This window comes from Cupressus sempervirens, chromosome 8 (assembly GCF_028749045.1).
Source record: "Cupressus sempervirens isolate cs-2001-9-10 chromosome 8, ASM2874904v1, whole genome shotgun sequence".
Taxonomy (NCBI): Eukaryota; Viridiplantae; Streptophyta; class Pinopsida; order Cupressales; family Cupressaceae; genus Cupressus; species Cupressus sempervirens.
In genome coordinates this window covers 377,542,817-377,565,269 of record NC_143125.1, presented here as the reverse complement: position 1 = coordinate 377,565,269, position 22,453 = coordinate 377,542,817, and the positions used below count along the sequence as shown (strand labels likewise).

At 35.8% G+C, this 22,453-nt stretch overlaps 1 protein-coding gene across 3 annotated transcripts in view; it reads left to right on the top strand.

Moving 5' to 3' along the window:
• Nucleotides 1-22,453, top strand: part of NINJA (Putative interactor of JAZ) — a 133,932-nt gene that overhangs the window by 89,111 nt on the left and 22,368 nt on the right. Inside the window, exon 3 of one of the 3 annotated variants that reach the window (XR_016355548.1) lies at nt 1,690-1,736. The exons of the other annotated variants lie outside the window; for them this stretch is intronic. The gene's annotated coding sequence lies outside the window, so the exon portion shown is untranslated. The remainder of the gene's footprint in view (nt 1-1,689; nt 1,737-22,453) is intronic. 3 annotated transcript variants of the gene reach the window in all.

Below are 22,453 nucleotides of genomic sequence, written 5' to 3'. Positions count from 1 at the left end.
GAGAACCTTTTCTCCTACTGAAAATTCTCTAGGAATCCTCTTTGAATCAACATAACTCTTTTGTTTGGCATTTGCCTCTTTCAGCCTCTTACGGATTTGAACTACCTATTCCTCCATCTCTAGATGCATCTTAGGCCCAATAACGTTTAGATCCTCACTCCTGTTCCAACTTATGGGGGTTTTGCACTTGCGCCCATACATAGCTTCAAACAATGCCATTTTAATAGTAGACTGATATGAGTTGTTGACAAGTTCGATGCCTTGTTTTCTATGGATAAGGATGAGCGGGTTCACAACTTGAGGCATAGTGTTATCTTTAGAGTGACTCAACAAATGGGTGGAGCAATATTTTCTAGATTGACTTGAGATATAGGGATCTTATTGATGGATGAGCTGCATCCGAACATTTGGCTTAATAGTGTGGCATATCCCGATTTCAGATATTCAAGCATGAGCTATAGAGCAACTTGCATATTAATATGGGATCTTGGTATTGATCGCAGATTCATGATTGCTTGAGGACAAGCAATCTCAAGGAGGGAGGACTGCAATATTGCCTTTTAGTAATTGCAACAAATTCTAAGGCATCTTAATATAAATCACGCATTTTTCATTGATTAAACTTGAAGCACAAGAATTATTATGAATACAAATCATAGAGCTCGTGATACCTGAAAAACAAATCTGAAATGATGTTGAATTTAAGCGATAACAAACCCACATAAAATTTACAGAATAATATAATAAAATATATACATTTGACATTAGAGAGTGAGCACCCTTCCTCCCAGCATACCAATTGAAGAAGACATGTACAAAGTTTACAGAACCAACTCAGAAGACGATAACAATGTGATATTATATTATTTCTGGTTGTCCTTATGAATTACATAGGGACATAAATAGTTTTCACACAACAGAGAATATGCTCGTGGTTTGAAGCTGTGAGGCAACAAAATTATCCAATCTGTTATGCAAACGGCTTGCAACCACTATTTCATGAGGCTGCTCAACTAATTTGCATAAAATAGAATGAGTTCATTTGGAATACAACCAAAATAATGGCTCTCAATTATTAATGTTATGGTTGAAATCTATTTATTGGTTTTGGAGAAGAATGAAATGGATCACACCCATTCTCTCAAAACTGATTCACAAAATATAATGCTAATCATATCTGTCTCTGTTTAGCAAAAGACAAAACATGGAGATCAGATGTAGCTTGCAGCATTTACAGGTATTGTTTGAACTTGAAGTACATATTTAGCTGGTAGTTGATTCCATCACTTTGAATATTAACTTAATTGAAGATGTTTACAAAGTTTACAGAATGAACTCAGAAGACGATAACAGTGTGATATTATATTATTTCTGATTTTCCTTGTCAATTAGAGGACTCACATAGTTTTCACACAGCAGAGAATATGCTCGTGGTTTGAAGTTGTGAGGCCTCAAATTTATCCAATCTGTTATGCAAATGGCTTGCAACCACTATTTCATGAGGTCACTCAACTAATTTTACATAAAATAGAAAGAGTTCATTTGGAATACAACCAAAATAATGGCTCACAGTTATTGACGTTATGGCTGAAATCTATTTATTGGTTTTGGAAAAGAATGAAATGGATCACACCCATTCTCAAAACAGATTCACATAACATAATACTAATCATATCTGTCTCTGTTTAGCAAAAGACAAAAACATGGAGATCAGATGTAGCTTGCGACATTTACAGGTATTTTTTGAACTTGAAGTACATATTTAGCTGGTAGTTGATTCCATCACTTTGAATATTAACTTAATTGAATATTAACAATCTTGTAATCACAAGGGCTCAAAAGAATTTGTTGATTGAGTTATTTCCAAATGCTCATTAGCACAAGCAATAATCATTATATTTCTATTTTTTTATCATAAAGCTATATTAATTACTTCTTATATATTTTAATCATAAGCAACATAAATGGTATGATTTGACAATGGTATATAATGATAGATACAAAGGTTTATGAAATGGGTTGAAATGTGTCATAAAGTGGGACATAAATGGCTCTCATCAAGTTGCATGATATCAAAACCATTGCATTCTAACCCTTTTTTACTGTTGACGCCTTCCAGTGTGTTGGTTCCCAAAAACACAGATTGGAAATCCAAGAGCTTGCCACTTTTCCGATTGGATTCCACAATCATTGGCCAATGAATGAAAACCATGTTAATTTCCCTGCACTTCAGGGTCTACTACACCTAGGCGGGTAGACCTTCTCGTCGAACCTAATTACTTGGTTCAAATCTTTTCTAAAGAAAATTTAAGCTTTGGAGTTCTCCAGCTGGCAAGGTCCTTGAACTCGATTAAAATGAAATTGAATGCTGAGTGCTTGAATTGAATGCTTTGTATAAGGTCTTATTTATAATGGATTTGCTTGTAGGAAGAAATATATAGATTTTCTGACTTCAATAATAAAAAGACCAGTGCCTCTACTCATCTGGGCAATAGAGTCAACTTCAGTGAATTTTCACGTACAACTTTATAATGTTCCATGCACTTATACTGCCAACAATTAAATAATCAAGATGCGACAGACCAAATATTACGCAATCTTAAATTAGTCCAGATTGAAGTTTAACTCCTTTGGTAGAGAGACAAACTGGACATAGATACAAAAACAATTTAATATTTTACAATATCTGTGATGATCGAATTTAAAATGCTAAATGGCCATGTCCACTTATTCGACATTAAAATTGTATAGAAAATTTCAAATAATAATTACAAAGGACGATTCATCTGCAGTTTAAATCTCCATGCCATTTAAAATAAACAAAAGACATTTTATTTTATTATAAAAATAAAATAATTGAATCTATATTACAAGTCATATTGAGCTCTTATCCCTCCGTACAAATAATATAAAATGCTTTTTTCAGAATATGAATGATTTTTTGAATATCTCTTACCTTGTCCTTTGAGCATTCCCTATTTATATTTATCTTTTAATTTCCAAGAGCTATGTCTCTTGGAAAAAAGACACCTCTTATAACATTCTCGCACATCTTTTCATTAAGAAAATATAATCTCAACCTTATTTTGCCATGGCCGATTGATTACTTGGTTTATAGTGAATACTATTAACTTGAGTTTTATCGGGCTCCTTCTAAATTCATTCTTTCTTTTATTAATCCCCGCTTTGATTATTGGCTTCTGCATATTTCATGGTATCGGATCTAGAAAGAGTCTGATGGCATCTTTAATTTTTAATATTCACGATTCATACTTGATAGGCATATTTTAATCAACCCTCCCGTATAATCACCGTTATGGACTGCAATACTTGTTCCCGTAACATTTTTACTTTGAATCATATGCAAATGACGCATATCGTGCCTGGGTATGCCATTCTATGGTGAACATTGTTCGACAATCTCCAACACGCAAACCTTTATCTTCATGATATGCTGACGTTCTCTTTCAAATGACATTGAGTCATTGTCTGGATGAAACAGACAGCTTGGGAAGGGCACCAAATGAAATACTTTTTTTCTCGAGGATTTTCTGAATTCATCCTGATGGCCTCTACCTACAGTACCAACCGCTATGTTTTCTTTTTTATTATCAATGCATATGTAGTGATTGTTAAGATTCGCACATTGGATATACTGACTATAACAGATTTGTGTTTGATTAAATTTCTATATAGTAACCTTTGTCTTCACCCGCTTTTTGTCTTTGACGTTAGAAGCTTTGTCATGCACATATTTTTTGGCTTGGACTGAAATGATAAGATGATGTAGTCAGAGCTCGAACCTATTTTTATTTCAAGTTTTGGCAACTATCTTTGACATCATGTCTTCTTTGGGAAACCTGACGACACCATATTTTGATTGAAAGATATTGAAATCAAACTTTGACTCCAGATTTCTCACTGCTATACCACTGTCCTTGCTCACATTATTGCTTAAGCTGTTAATAGTACAATTTTCTGTAGATGTTGGCATATTATTGTCGCTGGAGACTCCAAACATTCTGCAGTATCACTTTGACAGGTTTTGACTGAAAATGATATGTTTGTTGCAAGTCTTGGTCAACATATATGCTTTGTTAATCGTATTCTGATGATTAACAATTGGATCTGGAGTTGATTGCATATTTTAGTCTCCATTGGCTTGCAAATTGATTAGGCAATTCTTCATGTAGCAATCTCTAGTAAGTTAAATCTTTATGAACTTTCTATCTATTTCTTTACTCTTTTATTCACATTAATGACAATGCAAATTAAGTCTCCAACATCATAAATGGAGGCAAAAATTTGGACTCCATCACAGTGATCGAGGGCATCTAGGTGTCCTTGTGACGATCGAGGGATAAGTAGGAGTCCTTTGGACATCTCAAGGATGTCTCCATGGCCTTGCGTCTCGATGCTGTGATGGTGGAGGTAGGGAGACTTGGGAATGCAAAGTCCTTGTGCTGGGGATGTTCCCGACCTGGTTGCTTGGGTGTGGGGGCCCTGTGTTACACTGGGTAGAAGATAAAATGAATTGTATGTTTTGCTGAGATTGTTCTTCAAATGTAACAAAGCACAAGAATACTTTCAAAATGCATCACCACAGTCTAGAAGTGGTAATTGACAAGGACATAGAGGATCAAGGGTGATAAGAAGGATGCAATTGCAAGTAGTGAATGGTTGGTAGGGAATGGAGTCTGGACAATAATTTATCTGACATATCAATTTAGGAATATTCTGAAGGAGAAAAACAAATACATATCAATAAGAAGTTTGTCACCAAGAAGAATACAACCACATTCCTAATTATGGAAGGAACTAATAGTGGTAAGATAAGCAAAAATAAATTGTAGCAATTAGTGAGGAATCCACTATTGAGGAAGAAGACTATGATTATATCCAACCTAGCAAGCAACAACATGATAAGCTTGTGGAGAATGCAAAGTGGCAAATTATACAATTAAAGAAAAAGGTGACAATATTGATGAGTTTAGCATCCTTGGCCCAGCAAAAGGATTTTCTGCTGAAGTCAAAAGAATTAAAACCGTTGTTTCTTGTTCAAGATTAAGGAGCCTTCTAAAACTCTTGTATGGTCTCTAGAGGCTTTGGTCTGTTGTTGGATTAGTTTGTGCTTATTAGTTTGTTTACCATTTGAAAGGCTGCTGATTGATTATGTTCTATTCTTTGCAGCTATTTGTATGAGGGTTCAAGATCCCTTTGAAATTTGTTTGTAAATGGTTTTGGGGCCCCTTCAAACCCTGTTTGACCCCTAATAAAAATAATTTGGTAGATTATTTGGATGCAAATATGAATTTATTTGCATCAGGAACTTGAAGAAATGTTGAAGTAGACAAAATTTAAAAACTCGGATTCAATATCCCAAAGTAGTACTCGGAGTTGACACTCTGCAAAAAACTTTTGCAAGACTCGACAAAGAAGAAAAACCATAGTTTACATGAAAACGAAAAGAAATCAATGCATTTAGAGAACATTATAGCCATGATTCAAACATTACACATATAACAATATATGATCTTCATACACTCAATATTTGAAATTTCATTATTCATACTCATAGTTTCAGGCTTTCAAATGTACAAGAAGATAAAAATACTAGAAAAAAAGTTATGAAGGGAAATGTAATGTCTCTATTTTGAGCAAGCATCAGAGTCAATGGATTTAGCCTATCATTGGGTCCTTATAGGCTAATATTGGTGATCAAAGGACCTTGTTGTGGAGCTATTTGGCTCACCAAAAGACGATTGTAAGTGTGTATATCTTCAAACCCTCCATGTATTCCGAAGCTAGGTTGTTCTGTGAGTCTTGGCTCCATTTTGAGGGACTCACTATTTATAGTAAGTCAATGGATGATTCTAATGAGTTCAAATGCTTTAGAGGACTTATATGATGCTTTTAGATGTTATTTCTTACTTCCGGATTGGGCTCCAAGATTCTTGGAGAGAGCGTCTATTTTTAGAAACACACATAGCTGGGATTATTCATCATATTTCATCATCACGATCGCTCTTGTGTAGTTGGATTTCACTTCTGGTATGGTTAGGCCATTTTCACAAAGTCCGATGCATTATTGGTTACAATTTAATTATGGGCACTAAGGTTGCTATTTTTGTTGAAATTGTTTAATGGGCACCTTAGTGTTGTAGCTCGTTAATCCCAAGCAAAAACTAAGGAGTCATTTTGTGTAGTCAACTTGTGAGTCCATGCCAAGTTGCCTCGATGAGCCATAAGACAACTTGTGAGTCCATGCCAAGTTGCCTCGAGCTATTTAATAGAAAATTTATGTTTCTATTATCTCTATTTAGTATCTAATGGTTATATATTGTAATCTTCTGTAAATATTAGAATGTTTCTAATATTTGGTTTTCTGTTTCTAGAATAAAATGTTTCTATTCTTTACGATTGTTTCGTAAGGAAACATCATCCAGTCTCTTGTATAAATTGATCTCTTGATCGTTGTTAATAGCAAACAAATATTTTCCAATTACTTTGTAATGGTGACTTTATTATATGTAAGCTTTAAATTATAACTTAAAAGTTGCTCTTGGGGGGAAATATAATAAAATATTATATTTCAAACTTTTTAACCAAAGAGGCACAAATGTAAGTTATGTGAGGTGTGTGCTGGAAGATTCAAGGTCAATTTGCATTTGAGAATTATAAATGTATTCAATGAGAAAAAAGAAGCATTCTATTGTGGGTTTGATAGGGTGAATTTGTTAAGAGTTTGTGCCTAGGGTGTGAATAATTGAAAGGGGGAAGAATTGAGAATTGTGCCAGCGATAATTTCGTTCCCAGATTATTATTGTATGTAATTTGGTGACCAAATTGTGAAGAAGATTCAACATCTCATATCAGATATAATTTACATGGATGGAGTTTGTTTCTTAATTGTCATAATTGGTTTTATTAATTTTTGAATGCATGATTATGGAGCTGCGATTGAATATAGAGGTTGCCGCTGCCATAGTTTGAGGGATGACTTTATTGTTTCCTGCCTGTGTTTTTCTATAGAAGCTTGAGATCAGTTTCTTAGTGGCTGCTGTTGATTAATGAAGGCAGCAAATATATCATTAGCAGCTGCAATATCTCTTCAGAAGGCAGCGTTTGTTCCTACTACAGCCGTGTTACAACTTTGGCTCATATTGAAGGTTATTTGGATGCACATTCGATCTCCATATTCACATAATTTCATAGTTGAATAGTTGCATTTAGATAATTGCATTATTGGAGTTTGTAAATATTTAAATAAATTTGTTGAAGGCATTGTTGCAATTATAATTTAGAATTTTCACATTATGTTATATCATTTACTTTTGTAAATTTTAAAAAAATAATAAAAAACAAAATGCAAAAAAATTATAAAACAGTTTCAAAGTCCAAGCAAAATGTTTTCATCAGTTAGCATTATCTGATCAAAGAGCCAATAGGGTTCTCAAGGAAATGGGAAAAAATTGCGAGAATTCCCCCTTATTTTTCAAGATTTTCTAAATATGTTTTAATAAAAGAAAATAAAAGAAAGGGAAAAAAATTACTTCAACTCTCTTTTGATTCCTTATCTCTCTCGCTTGTCTTCTTAAAACACCACCTCACAATGAAGGCTTGTTTGAACAAATAGAAATGAGACAACTCAAAAAGTTGAGGGGTTTTAATCTATTTTTGCATTTTTCAGCAGTAGAGCAAGTTCTGTGAAGGACCCAGGAGTCATAATCCTAGACTCGCGTTAATCCCAAGCAAAAACTAAGGAGTTATTTTGTGTAGTCAACTTGTGAGTCCATGCCAAGTTGCCTCGATGAGCCATAAGACATGCAAATCTGATGAGTTTGTGGCAGGTCATGATGACTCTTCAAACTATGGAAGTAGATATCAAAGGACATTAGAAAATAATGCTTTCTTGAAGTGGTGGAAAGAAACTTTTTAATAGTTTCATCAGACTCTTGTTAGACCTTAAGTGGTTTGTCAACTCCAATGGATTTGCATATTCAAGGAAGGAAGCGATATTTGATGCAAATGATCATAGAATAGTATATCAAAGATAAAGAGGGAAAAGATAAAAAAATCATCTACTCCATCTCAAGGCTACTTGACCAAGAAGAAGAATATCCAAATAGCTTCAGAGAGATTGCATTATATAGTGATAAAGACAATTTAGATAGTGATAAAGACAATTTAGATAGTGAAGAAGTACTTGAGGGATGCAAGGCGAATGTTGATTAAGTTCTCAGAAGATTTATGAGTTCTAGAGAGGATTTATGATATACAATAGGTCCATGAGCTCTCTGCAAACCACCACATGTAAAAACAAGATATCACAAAAGTAGAAAAATAACAAACCATTGACCAAGTACCCCACCCCATATCCAAACCTAGAAAGTCCATATATTCATCATATCTAAAATCGTCAACAACCAATAAACAAAGAACATTACTAAGGCATAAGTCTAATGACCAAAAACTAAGAACATATAAAGAAAAAGTTCATTATAAGACTTTATCAACACCCAATATTTATGAGTTGAGATGCCTAATTCCTCAAACTAAACCTAGAAACATAAAATGGGGGATTGGAAAAACATATTATAAAGATACCTTTACCTACTAGATCATAAAGTTCACTAAATTTACTATAGTGTATTATAGTTGAAGGGAAAAAGGAAAATTGTAACATCAAAAAATTTCAATTCCTTAATTACTCATAATTTTAAAAAACAAAGTAATCTAGCTTCCTATTCACATGAGAAAGGATCAATGATTATAGCTGATTAACTGCATTCTCATGATAAGTCTTAACTACCAGTTTAAATTAATCAAAAAAATTACGCAAGATAAGTGAATGAAATCTAATTGAATTTATAACTACGATTTCATGTAATCAAGAATTAATTGCATAATATATGTAGCTGACTGAGGTAAGATACGAAATAAAATAATAGACGAGGTTACCAACAAGATTAAACTCACACCATGCTAAACGAACTAGAATTGATTTGTCTTGTACAAGTCTTGGCATTTGAGGAGAGAAGCATTGCCAAAGGCTTAACCTCTCAACCATGGACCTAGTGTATCCCCACTCATTGTCAGCTAAGAATGGCCTTAACTTGCACGAGATAAGGTGCGTGTACACCATCTCATCTTGCCTCCTGAGCATCCTGATGTTAGTGTCAACTACACAATCGACTAGACCGCGGAACCCTCCTAACAACCTATCCATCCGATAGTGAGTTATACCGATCTCTAGTGATCATAGTAGCATCATTTGTCACTAAACCTACCTTGGACAGGGATAAATACAAGGACACTGTGCCCGATCACCCACCACTCGACTTGATAAACAAGACAATAGCCAAATATCCCTCCATGAGCTAACTAGATTTTTGTTTCTCAGATTACAATTTCATTCTGGTTCTGATTTAATTTTTTGTTTTATGTAGAGTGTTGAACCATCTGATACACATAGATTGCACCACACATCTTTGCCTTACATGGCCATTCTTGATGATTCTTCTTGTAATTTTCCAGCGTACATTGTGCTGGTTTGATTGGTGCAAAGAGAATATCAACATTCTTTTCAAGAGTTTTCTTGAATAAGGTCAAGTAAATAAAGTGTTAAGCCTTTTTCATTCATCAAACACCCCAACAGGGTATACTTCCATGCTCTCAGCAACATATGGAAAGATGTCACTATATTAGGAAGTGTGTAGTCTCACGTGATCGCCTTCTCATTATCACATGTAGGTTTTTTGAGAACAATGGAAAGAAAAAGAGTTGCAAACACAGACTTGTATTACAAAGTAATTGGTAAAATATTCACTTAATATTAATAGAGATCGAGAGGTCAATATATACAAAAGAATAAAACAATATTTTCTTAGGAAATGATCATAAAGAATATAAACATTTTATTTTAGCTAAAAGAAAGCTAAAGAAAGCTAACATATAACTACAGACTAACTTATATTAGAAACTTTATAATATTTACCATAGATTACAAATAGATAACCATTAACTAATAATAGAAGCTTAATTATTATTGTAATACCCTCAATGGTTAATCTATCCACAACACAAAGTTTTCCTCTGAATTTAACAAACTTATTAGGACCAAGAGGCTTGGTGAGAATGTTTGCAGTCTAATCCATGGTAGGAACATACTGCAAGTCTATTGTCCCATCTTCAACCAATGGTCATATGTAGTGATAATGAACATCCACATGCTTGGTTCATTCATGGAAGACTAGATTTTGTGCTAGTTTGATAACGCCTTCGTTATCAACAAAGTGGTTGGTCCTGCTGGTGACATCTGCATATGCCCAAGCATTGGACGAAGTAAACAACTTCACAACCTGCTTTGACTGTCCCTTTGTATTAGCCTCTGTAGAGAAGAGAGAAATTGTTTGTTGCGTCTTATTGGTTCATGTTACGGCACCAGATCCCAAACTGAATACATATCCAGATTTGACTTTTTATCATCAACAGAGCCTGCCCAATCTGAACTTATGAACCCACTGAGTCTAGGATTAGAACTCCGAGAGTAAAGAAGTCCATAATCTGAAGTGCCCTTCACATATTGAAGCACAGGCTTTGTTGCCATCCAATGATCAGCCTTAGGAGCTGTCATAAAATGTGAGATTTAGCTGACTGTGAAGCTGATATTAGGCCTAGTAGCAGAGAGGTAGATGAGGCTCCCTACTGGTTGCTTGTATGTAGTATCATCGACGGGAGGAGAATCAAACTTGACTGATAACTTGAGACTTTTCTCCATTGGTGTAGATGCAGGCTTGCAATCCTGCATACAAAATTTGTCTAACAGAGCCCTGACATATTTGGATTGAGAGATGAACACACCAAAAGACTGTTGCCAAACCTCAACACCTAGGCAATAGTGCATGAGCCCAAGGTCAGTCATACAAAAGACTAGCATAAATTCTGATTGATTCTTTGAATCAATGATACCAAACTGCCAGTGAGGATCAAATCATCCACATAAATAACCAGAAGGATGATGTCATTGTCAGTAGTCTTGATGTATAAATCTGAGTCTGAAGAACTCCTCTGGAAGCCTTGACCATTGAGGTAGTTATCAATTTTCATGTACCATGCCCGAGCCTGCTTCAAGCCATAGAGAGCTTTGAGTAATTTGAGAACTTGATGTTCTTTACCAACAACCTTAAGTCTAGGAGGTTGCGTCATGTAGATCTCTTCTTGTAGGTCACCATTCAGGAACACACTCTCGACGTCCATCTGATGGACCCTCCAACCAAGCTGTGCTGTCATGGCTAGGACTATTCGGATTGTGCTCATCTTTGCCGTAGGAGCAAATGTCTCCTCATAATCAATGCCCTGACGTTGAGAAAAGCCGTTTGCAACTAAACGAACTTTGTACTTATCCAAAGTACCATTAGATTTGTATTTGATTTTGTAAACCCATTTGCAGCAAATGGGCTTATTCCCTGGTGGAAGATCAGAAAGCACCTAGGTCTTATTCTTCAACAGGCTCTAGCGTTCATATGTCATGGCCTATTCCCACTCTGGAAATCCTTTAGCCTTAGAATATGTTTGAGGTTCAAACACACTGTGAATGTTGGCCATGAGAGCAAAGTGAACAGACTCTGTAGGTTTGCTCTTTTTTGAGTAGTTCTCCTATCAGTGAGCTCATCATCACGAAGTTCAACAAGTGTCTTGGCCCTCCACTTAGGCCAGAGAGGAGAATGACCAACATTAGTATCAGGAGATGTTCTATTATCAAGTTCCTCATCTGAAGAATCTAGATAAAACTTAGGTGAAGCATCTACAAATCTGGGTGATCCTGTAGAAGCTGAAGGTGTCTGTACATGGATCATTGGTATAACTGGAGCTACAAGAGCTATTGGAGTCCTTCCATCTGGTGGACCTAATGGAAGCCTAACTCCCAAATCATGAGCCTTCTTAGGCTGGTCTGCTGGATCAGGAACAGGAGAAACAAGCATGAATGGTCTTCATTGCTCATCAAGATTACATCACGATTGTACATGAGACTAGATGTCTTAGTGTCTCAATCAAGCGGTAGACTCTGTGAAGACTGTTGTATCTAGCAAGGAGTTTTTGACTCTTGGGATCTAACTTGGTCCAGGACGCATCACGGATCCAAACAAAAAGAAGGGAGCCAAAAACTTTCAGTGACTCATTCTGGGCTTGCGACTTGACTAGGTCTCTTCTGAAGTCTTACCTTTGACTGCCACCATGGGTGAGTGGTTCAAAAGATAAACTGCAGTGTTAACTACTTTTGCCCAAAACTTCTTTGGAACATGTTTGTGTTCGAGCATGGAGCGAGCCATCTCGGTGATTGTTTTGTTTTTACGTTCAACTACACTATAATGTTGTGGTGTGTGGGGTGTGGTTAATTGGCGTTTGATGCCACGAGTATCCAAGAAGCTAGAGAATTCATTAGAACAAAATTTCCCCCCATTGTTTGACCTAAGAGTAATAACAGACTCTTTTTCAACTAAAGGTTTAAACTTTTGAAAGAAAGGAAATGCATTTGCTTTCTGTTAAAGAAAATATACCCACATTTTTCTTTTGAAATGATCAACGAACAATAGAAAATACGTAGACCTAAGAATCGGAGGAGTGGCCAGAGGGCCGTAGATGTTGGCATGAACAAGTTGAAGTACCTGAGAAGCTCGCCATGAATTGACATTGGTGAAAGGTGTGTGATGTTGCTTCCCAGCCAGATATGCATCACAAACTCCAAGTTGTTGAGTCTGAATCTCTGGCAAACCAAGGACAAGCTCTTCCCGAGCAAGATGAGAGAGATAATGCACATTTAAGTGCCCATACTGCTGATGCCAAAGTGTGCTAACACAAGATCACCAAACAGCCATAGCTAACTCCCGAGAATCACCAGAATGAGTAAGTCAGAAAAGACCATGATCCTTAAGACTCTATGCAACAATAGACTGAGTTTCTCTATCAGTGATGGTACACTGATGTGAACTGAGGGTGACATCCAACTATGGAGAATGTTGCAGCAATTGATTGACTGAGAGTAGATTTAGTTCCATCCTTGGAATGTAGTGCACATTGAGGAAAATGAGATTCCTCCCAACAGATTGAATCTGAATGTTGCCTTTACCAATAGCAGTGTACTCTTCTCTGCCACCAAAAATAATAGAATCTAAATAAGGTTGGTAGTTAGTGAACTAGCCTTTATGATGGGTGACATGATGAGAAGCACCTAAATCAATATACCAGGCAGATGACTTCACATGATTTATAGGTCTTTTAGCCATGAAGGCATAAATGGAAGACTTCGTCTTCTCAGTGTGCTTTTCACTGTTCGCTTTGGGTTGCGAACCTGATTGCTTAGATTGGGCAACTAAGCGTTTCCGACATTCAACCTTCATGTGACCAAACTTGTGGCAATAGTTGCATTGAATGTTCTTCCAGGAACCTTCTGAATCTGGAATAGAGGATTTTCGTGAGAAGACTGTTGAGACTTGCCTTTATCCTTCTGAAAGTATTTAACAGCAAAGGCTTGCTCTGAGGAGGTGGAGCTAGAACTGCTACCGAACTGTTGTTTCTATCGATCTTGCTAGAGTAGGGGAGTGCAGAGATCTATGAATTTTGGATCAAGACCAAAAGAAGTGATGTAGAGAGACTCGATAAAATGCTCATAGGACTTTGGTAAACTCCTGAGTGTGATGACCACAATGTCCTCTTCCTCCATCTTGCGACCAATGGCAAACAACTGATTACAGATTTCCTGAATACTATTCAAGTGAGCCTGTAGCGATGTTCGCTCATCCATGGTAATAAAAAGCAGAGTGTTCTTCCAGAAAAAAACTCTACTCTTTTCAAAAGTCATGAAGATTTTTTTGATGTGTCCATATTTTGGCAGCTGTCTTGTTGGATGGAATCTAAGAGGGCTGATCATCAGCTACGGATAATTTGAGAAGCATCACCGTCTCCTGATTATTCAGATCCCAAGGGCAGTTAGACACTGTGTAACACCCAAAACAATTTGATGAATATTTTGATATTAAAAAATTACTATTATCCATTGCTTCTAAGTGCCATAATTTGGACAATTGAATTTTGAACTGCTCTCGAGCAAAATATAAGTCAAAGATGCCATAGCACATTTTTCAATGAAAAAGTGGGAAAATTTGTAAAGGCACATACTTCGAGGCAAAAAACAGAAGACCCAGAAGATTTGAAGGGGTATCTAGAAGAGAGCTCGAAAATCTCGAAAATAATATCTTGGTTTCCGAATCTGGTAGCTCAAAAATTGATGCATCTAGAAAAACAGACAACCCAATTGAGATCTTGAAACACCAATCAAGAATTTGTAAATTTTATTTGATCCAATATAGAAAATTAGGGTTTTGAACAAAGATGAAAATGACCTTGCTGCAAAAAAAAAAACCTACAAAAAATGGTGGAAATGTTTAGAAAGAATAGACAGAAGTTGCAGAAAAAAGGCCATAAGAAGCAGATATCACAGAAAAAAGTTTCAAATAATATTAATCTGATAATTTCAAACAAGAAATTATAATAGTTTTCGAAAAAATTTGAAAAATTGCCTCTGATTCCATATTACGAAGTAATTGGTAAAATACTTGCTTAATATCAACAGAGACTGAGAGGTCAATATATACAAAAGAATAAAATGATGTTTCCTTAGGAAATGATCGTAAAGAATAGAAACATTCTATTCTAGCTAAAAGAAAGCAAAAGAAAGCTAACAGATAACTATAGACTAACTAATATTAGACACATTCTAATGTTTACAATAGATTACAAATAGATAACCATTATCTAATAATAGGAGCTTATTTATTGTTATAATAACTTGAGCCGACGACTCACCCTGTGACTGGCATCTCAGTTCAACAATTAATTTTGAACTCTGTTATATGAAACTTTATGGGTCTATTTGGACCATTTAGAGAAGGAAAGAATGAACAAATGCATCCATTGAATCTAGTGTTGATTAATAGTAAGGACATGAAAAGATTTAAAAGTTACAGCTTGATAGAAGCTGCAATGCAAATATGAATGTGGTGTTCTTACGAACCTAAGCCATGAGCTTCAATGTTTGAAATTACTTGTCATTATTCAATCCCAATAGCAAGGTATAATTCTTGATATAAACTACTGCGGAATGTTAAGAATTACAAGCATGAATGACGATCAAGCCCTCAAGTGGCTGCGATTTTCCACTTTATAGAATATTGCCCGGTTACACAGGAATTTAACCTGAACAAGGAGTTACATGTATGAAAAAATATGTAAGGTGGTGAGCATGAATTTGAAGTTTTGGCAAATATTAATAGTAAAGGTGGCCAAATTATTAAAAGAATATAAGAGGCTGCTAGACTTCATGAGATAATTTAATTTCTTTTGCAAATGATCTATTCCCAAACTATCATAGATAATACTCATATTATCTAAGTGTAGTTGTTCGCGATGTCTACACATATATATAAATATCCATTACACACATGTATGTACATGCACATTAAAGTATATTTGTGCACACTTGTTCTACTCTAAGGTATACAAATACATACATAAATACATACATACATACCTACATACATATATATGTATAAAGAAATAGGTACAATTACACCTAGGTACTATGGGTATTATCTATAACAAGGCATAATCGCCATCAGATCACTACTATATTTGGACCCGTTTTGCGATGATAGGCCGTTGCAGTTGCAACCTCTACCCGTAGCCTTAGCGACAGAACCATGAATTGGCTCCCATTGTGATGGAGCTTGACTTTTTGCTTCCAATTGTACACATTTTTATTATTAACCAATACATATATTTCATTTAATTTGCAATCTTTTGCATGAAAGGGCGGGCTGCATATGAAAACATGAAGGCATGCTGACCTATTGATCACAATTGTTGAGTCTATTTTATGTCAACCTTACAAAGTATATATGTGTATCAGCAACAGGTGTAATGGACAAAGCACCATATGGCAATTCAAAATAATTTGTGGAGTCTCCAAGACAGGGTTAACTATGGTATATTCAACGAAGTGATTGCACAATAAGGCAGTAGTGTTGAGATTGCTATGATGGTTTGGACAATGCAAAGCTTACATGAAGCTTTCCTTCAATACTTTTGATGAAAGAGCCAATGTGTGTTAAAGCAATTTGAGGAGCAATGCGCGTTCACCAACCACATAAAGGAAAATGAACTTTTATAGGCACAACTTCATATTAAGTCATATTCAGTATTTTTCTGCAATTGCCATTTGCCAAGGTTTAAGGTTCCTCACAGATTCCAGGGATGATAATCGAGACTTTTAGCAAGATGAACAGTCACCATGGAGAGGTTTAGGAGTTGGATAGTTTCGCATGGGTATAAAATGAAGTGATAAGTATGTACATTACTCATAGCCCATAGCATACTGATCAGTTAAAAAATATGGAGATCGTCAATTGGAATAAGATTTGAGTGTCACTGATGCTCATATACAGTATTTCAAAATTAATAAGATTCCCCTTGATTGGGCTTATTCAAAGGAAGGTTCAGAGATTCTGATAATAGGACGTTTTATTTGGAATCCTTTAGAGAAGACATGGTACTGTATATTTGGTGACATTGAAGAAATCGTTCAGCAAGGTGTCCTTTGATAGGCACCTATATGCATCTAAAAAGTTCCTTTTCTGTATAACATATGGCAATTAGTAAATTGAAGCCCAGTAAGATGTTTTATATGATTTTCAAGTCTATCTATGGAAGCCAGTAAGACCGATATTTTTAGGCTGGAGTCTAAAACAGAGGATAATCTACAATGGTGTAGATATACGTATAGATCAGTCTGATCCAAATTGCACATGATTAATGCTGACAAGGAATAATGAAATTACACATCGAAATGGATTTTCATTTTATTTATTCTGAATCAATCAAAATCATTTGCGTATCTATTCATAGACAGCATCGGATTTGATGTATGATGCGACAAGTGTATGCTAGAAAGGTTACCATGAATAATAGCGGTAGATTCAATACACGTTTTGGTCACGGTTATGGTTTTCATCGTTGGGAATAGAAAAATAAAGGATATAGTGATATGTGCTATTCTTTGATCATATTTGTTCCTCAGCGTCAGCAACAACCATAAAATCTTCAAGTAAGTATTTCCCATGAAATTTTTGCTTGCATACTTACGATGTTTGTACGTGTGTTTTGACAGGCATTGTGCAGTGGAGAATGGTTTTGTAGATATCCAAATAATGCAACAAACGAACAACATGTGTACCCAACGCTAATACTTGAATGAACTGTAAAAGGATGCAAGGAAAAGATTGAAACATGATATCATGCGAAGGGAGGGATATGCGTTGAATCTGGCCTGCAAGAAGCAAAGGAGATTGAACCCGTGTTGGAGATGCCTTTTATACAATCAGGTCTGGGAATCTTCATGCGTGGAAGGGCAGAAAGAAGATGTCTTTGCCAATGGTTCTTCTCAGTTCCTTCAATGTTTTCAGATGCACCAGCATATGCAAGGAAATAACTACCAACGTAAATGAAGGTGTAGACATATATGCATGGGAAAAAGAAGGCTGTAGAGCATGAAGTGCCGCTACAGTGAGGAGAATCTAGAGTGACGAGGAGAAATTTCAAAATGAAGCATTGATCTAATTACTGAGTTTTTCTTTGGGAGGAATTTTATTGACATCGATATATTATCATTATACAAAGTTTGTATTAGGAATGAATTTCTAATCTTTATTAGAAAGGAGTTATGATTAGTCATGAAAAGGTGTGATGTTTAATTTGAGCAACTGACACCTTTTCAAATATTTATAAATATAAGATGTAAAAGAGACAATGAGATGGACGGAAATTATTATTAAGATTTTCTCTCATACGTTGAAGCACACACATTCTTCAAACTCTTCAATAAGAAAGGGTTGAAATATTGAGCAAAGCGGATAAAGGCTGAGACTTAATTGAACTTAATTTTTTTAGATTGGCTGTGGTTGGTTTTTATTGGATAGTACTCCGACAAGTTTTTGAGAGTCGTCAATACAAATAACTGCTGCATCATATCAGTAAGAAATTTATTTTGCTTTAGAGTTGGAGAGTATATGATTTGTCCTTTATGATTTTGATGATTGTATATTTCTAATTTGATATTTCAATTAGTGCATTGAATTGTTCGGCTATTCAGATTTGATCAATACAAGTATTGGGGGTTATGTAATCATTCCTCTATTTGTAGCTGTTTTATCCAATTAAGGTTAAATTATTACAGACTGATCTGAATATGCATGAGTGAATCAATTCGTGGCATTGCAATAAGCAAGTTATCAACATATATAGTATCATTAATATCATTAAGTTGTACGTAAAGCATGTACGTTTGACTCTATTACCCATTAAGATTTGGCACTGATCATTAATCTGTTCTTGAGTTCTTAGACTTATACGTTGGCAATCTTTTAACTCTTTTCTTTTGAACAAAATTAGATCATATTCATAATAGTAACTTGTTTTAAATCTTTTTCTTTTCAGTAACATATAACATTTTAAGTAAAGTAATTGCAGTTTGAGGATATATAATTCAAAACATATCCTTAATACTGGCCAATTGAGAAATTCATTGGATTGCTGTAGTCTGCTGCAAATCATCTTGGAATTAAGTTTTGCCATCCAGTATTTAGGTGAACAGGCCTTGGTCCAGCAGAACCTAAAGCGCAGAGGATTTAATCCTGTCACGTTGGCCAAAATCAGTTAGATACCCAGCATCGAGTAGGCAAGGCTCGTAGGTTTCTAACCTGTGATTTTGATAACCAACATGTTGGACGACCATCGGACTTATGCTATCACAAATTGTGACGGCAAGGGCAGCTGTTGTAATAGCGACGATTGACAGTGTCGTAACTTGGAAGAAAGGAGGGACAAGAGTTCATGTTCACAATGTCGCAATTGCGATAGTACGCAGTTGCAATTACGATGGTTTCAACTTCCAGTCAGCCGTCACAATTGTGACGTGTATGTCACAGCGGCGTTGTATAAGTGATGGTTATTTGTCAGATATTTCCGTCGTAGTTGGGACAATGTTGCGACAACTTTGCTATGCAAGGAACAACTAGCTATCGGAATGGACCGTTGCAATTGTGACGGCTTGGCGAACTATTAAAAAAAACAATTGCTTTTAGATCATAGTTGCTGCATGGGAAAGCTTGTGTTTCCTTTAATGTTGTTTATAGTTTATTTCCATTGTTGGGCCAGCATAAGGAGCCCTTATATCCAAGAAGTTGTTATAAGTTGGGGAATGCGCTTCATGCCTGGCATGTAAGTGATGCATTTGCATATGCGATTTATCACTTTGGAAAATTGTATTTGATCCTACTAGCTGGGAACAATTGATTGTTCATTTTATCATACCTAATCTGATGACAGTTTTACAGGAATTTGTAATCAACTCAGCTAATCAGCAACCGAACCAATTTAACTAGGTTATGGCTTGGGCATGTGCTATTCCCATTTACCATATGGTTGCAATGTTGGAAGCAGAATTTTTTTCAAAGTGGCAGCAAGTTTTTTCAACAAAGTGGCAGCGCCAATTTGAGGCACTTCAACAACAAGAAGCAGTAGAAGCATATGCTCAACAACAAGCCTCAGCTTCCATGGGCATTGGGATTCACCTGAATAATTCCATGGGTGCAACTCAAATAAGTTTGAAGGAAGAGATTGAAACATATGCACAAGAACATGACATCCAATTTTTCGGTAAAGTGGGACACACATGATGGTCTTTAGGTTTATGGCTTTAGAATTGTCAGTATCTATCTATATGCTGTAAAACAACAAGTGCTTGCACAATCTAGAGATAGATGGGTGATTGCATCATTAAAGTAGCTACTTGAGATGCACTGTAATTGAACTGGAGGAAATGATTGATAAACCAAACATTTAATGAAGAGAAAACTTGAATGCTGAAATGCTGAAATGCTGAAATGAAAGCTATCGTGGAATTAAACACCTATGTTAGAGTTACAACACAATGTGAAGTTGATTTTAGATATGGTAGAGGCAGATATTCAGAAGTTTGATTAGAATTGAAGGCATGGGAGAGAGTTTGTGGTAATATACTAGAAGGAGAAGGAGTGGGTTTAGAAAGAGACTGCACGACATAAACGCCAACTAGACAACATAGAGGATATTATGGGAGCACTAGATAGAATCCAGGAAAGTGTTGTGGTAGGTACTATGACATTGGAATCACTTGCAAGTGTCTTTGAGAATTTACAGTCCAAATGTTGGGAGGACTAAAAGTTGTGCAATTTGTCATGTATTGCATCTGCATTTAGAGGACTAACAAATTGTTTCTCATCTTTGTCACATTGTTGGATACAAAGTATGTTAGAAATAATGAAGTTTAATCATCTACCATTAGTGGACAGATATAATAAATATGCCAAAATTGATTTCTCACATGTTACAAATCTTCAAAGACAAACACCATCTTACAGAGAAGTTCATAGACGATAGAAGATGGGTTAAATGTGCTGAACAAGAATACATCTCTTGTGGCAAGTATGACCTTGATTTAAAGCTGAGAAGGCTCAGGACGAAAATTCTGAGCCATACTTTATAGGATTCTTCAGATCAAATATATAATTACTCTTAGGGCCTACAAACTTGTGAACACACTTATTAGAACACTTCAGAGTCAAATCATATGATGAAGCTCGGGCCTTCTAATGTCAAACCATTATTTTAGGATACCCAAAAAGATCATTTGGATGGATGTGGGCCTGTCTGCTTGCTAGCCTATTACTATAATGCTATTTAGTGTAGATGGAAGCAAACTAACAAATCTGTTTGTCAATGAAAATCTATATCCTTCTCAAATAAGTCAAATACCTTTTCGCCAGTGGCATACATATTCCTTTTCAACATCCCACCTTTGCATTTCATCCCTGTTCATCACATTTCTTACCCAATGATTGACCCATCTCACCCCTATAAATATGCTCCATTTGTATCTCCATTGATCGCATCAACACAACTCCCATTTCATACTGATTACTTATTTGGACTATCTTTCTCCTATTGATAAGTTTTGATAGTGATAGAGAACTAATTATCTTAGTTGTTGATGAGAACCAATAGCCATTATTTTCTAGCTTAGGGACATAAAGAGAAGATATGGGTGCAATGAAGGAAATGTCATAATTTGTGTTTCATTTATGCCTCTTCCTTTTGATTTTGTTCAAGGGAAGCTCGTCAATGCTAATAGAAAACAACAATGCACTTTCTAAGAGTTTACAATTGTTCAACAAAATTAATGTTTTACAAGAAAATGCACCTAAAGAACTGTTAGCTCAGAAGCAAGAACATAGTGTTGAAATAGTACAGAAAGTGCTTGACATGAGAGGTCTGCAAGTGAGGGTGTTGACCAATCTTGAAAACTTGAATGCTGAAATGCTGAAATGAAAGCTATCGAGGATCAAACACCTATGCCAGAGTTACAACACAATGTGAAGTTGATTTTAGATATGGTAGAGGTAGATATTTAGAAGTTTGATAAGAATTTAAGGCACGAGAGAGTCTATGGCAATATACTAGATGGAGAAGCGACTTTAGAAAGAGACAGCACAACAGAAACAACAACTAGACAACATAGAGCATATTCTGGGAGCACTGGATAGAATCCAAAAAAGTGTTGCGATAGGTACTATGACATTGGAATCACTTGCAAGTCTCTTTGAGAATTTACAGTCCAAATATTGGGAGGACTACAAGTTGTGTAATTTGCCATGTATTGCATCTGCATTTGCTTTGCCATTGCTTATAAGAGTGTTTCAAGGTTGGGAACCACTTCAACATCCTTTGCATGGTTTAGAGGTAATGTCATTGTGGCAGAGGCTTCTGCAAGGGAATGAGCCTCGTGATTATGGCATTTACACAAAAGCAAGACTTGCTTTTTCAACTCCTTACACTCAACTCTTCGTTGAAGTTATTCTTCCAACCGTGAGAATAGCTGCTACAAATTCCTGGGAGCCAAGGGACCTTGAACCTATGCTACATTTTTTGGAGACATGGGAGAAATTACTACCGACTTCAGTACTTGATAACATTCTGGAGCATATAGTGATGCCCAAATTAACAACAGCAGTAGATACTTGAGATCCTCGCAGGGAGACTATGCCAATACATGTGTTACATCCTTGGCTTCCATTGTTGGGCCAGTGTATGGAGCCTTTATATCCAACCATCCGTTATAAGTTGGGGAATGCGCTTCATGCCTGTCATGCAAGTGATGCATCTGTATATGCAATTTTATCACCTTGGAAAACTGTATTTGATCTTGCTAGCTAGGAACAACTAATTGCTCGTTTTATTTTACCTAATTTGATGACAGTTCTACAAGAATTTGTAATCAACCCAACTAATCAGCAACTAGACC